Below are 1,234 nucleotides of genomic sequence, written 5' to 3'. Positions count from 1 at the left end.
CATAGTATCATACCAGTAATAGACCACATCCTCTTTTAGTCCCCGCTCTCTCTCTTCCCTCCTTCATTCCCTCCTCTTTTTCCCTAAAAGCATCGAGGAAATTCCCTCCAGTAATCGCCCTTTGCCTCTCCTTCTCTCCAGCAGTTGAGAGCGGCTCGACGCCAGACAGCGGGCAGAGTTCCCCGCCCAACGGCCTGCCAGCATCAAGGTCGTCCTCGGGATCCACGCCCATCCACGAGGAGGGCGGCGGGTCCCCCTACGGCCCCCATGGAGGCGGAGGACAAGGCTCGTGCTCCGACCTCACCCTCTATTCCTCGCCGTCTCTCCCCAATATCTCGCTAGGCCGTCCTCCACATTCCACGCAACCCGTGAGTACTAGGGGAAGGCGTGTCCGGGGTGCATGGGGGGAGGTGGGTAAGCCTAGGCTGCTGGGGGTGGGAGTCCTTGTCTGAAGCCGTGGGCATTGGATATGTGGGGGAAATCCTCATGTTTGGGCGCATGAAGGGAGGTGTTTCATTTGAGTTATCAATTCATGTTTGGAAATATTGTGGATGTTTCCTTCATGTTGGGGTAAATAAAGGACGTGTTCATGTTTGGATATATGTGGGGAGGTTTTTCATGTTTGGATATAAGTGGGAAGGTTTAAATGCGGGAAATGTTCATAAGGCAGACTCATAATAAGTATGCGAGGAAGATTACATTAGTCATTTGTTTCCCGTGTTTGTAGCATCAACCTATGTTCATGGTGGGAGCGTTCCTCAACATTCTCTTGTTTTATTCCTCTTTTCCCAATTATCTCCTTCGCCTGTAAGTCTGCTGCCGCTTCCCGCAGTAAAATTATCAGGTACCAACTTTCTCTCGCTTTGAAGGCTTTATCAGACATTCCTTACTTTTAATTGGGGATGTAAGTTAGATTTACTCGAGGCAGAAAAAATGCAAATAGATAAACATGAGTTAAGGAGTACATAGATTTGATTTCTCAATAAACTCAGGTATTTCGTGTGGGACATGTTATGCACATTACATCTGCCTTTGTACAACTACATTACATTTCCTTTATAGACATATTTGTTGTTCATGTGTATTTCTCTGCGTTTTTCTTGTTTTTACATCTAAATGTCTCGAATCTCTTGAGTTTGTTTATGTAGTCTACATTTTTTTTTTCATATTTTTTACTCTGGCCCCGCCTTCTTTAATCTTCATAAGTACTTTTTGAAGCACGTTCCGTTTTTAA

At 45.6% G+C, this 1,234-nt stretch overlaps 1 protein-coding gene across 1 annotated transcript in view; it reads left to right on the top strand.

Moving 5' to 3' along the window:
- The window catches only part of LOC119586324, a 21,846-nt gene that overhangs the window by 7,527 nt on the left and 13,085 nt on the right, over nucleotides 1-1,234 (top strand). Inside the window, exon 3 of the mRNA XM_037935036.1 lies at nucleotides 142-368. The gene's annotated coding sequence lies outside the window, so the exon portion shown is untranslated. The remainder of the gene's footprint in view (nucleotides 1-141; nucleotides 369-1,234) is intronic.

The sequence above is a fragment of the Penaeus monodon genome, chromosome 21 (assembly GCF_015228065.2).
Source record: "Penaeus monodon isolate SGIC_2016 chromosome 21, NSTDA_Pmon_1, whole genome shotgun sequence".
NCBI classification, from domain to species: Eukaryota; Metazoa; Arthropoda; class Malacostraca; order Decapoda; family Penaeidae; genus Penaeus; species Penaeus monodon.
Note: the sequence above shows the minus strand (reverse complement) of the source record. Positions and strands in the feature narration are given on the sequence as shown.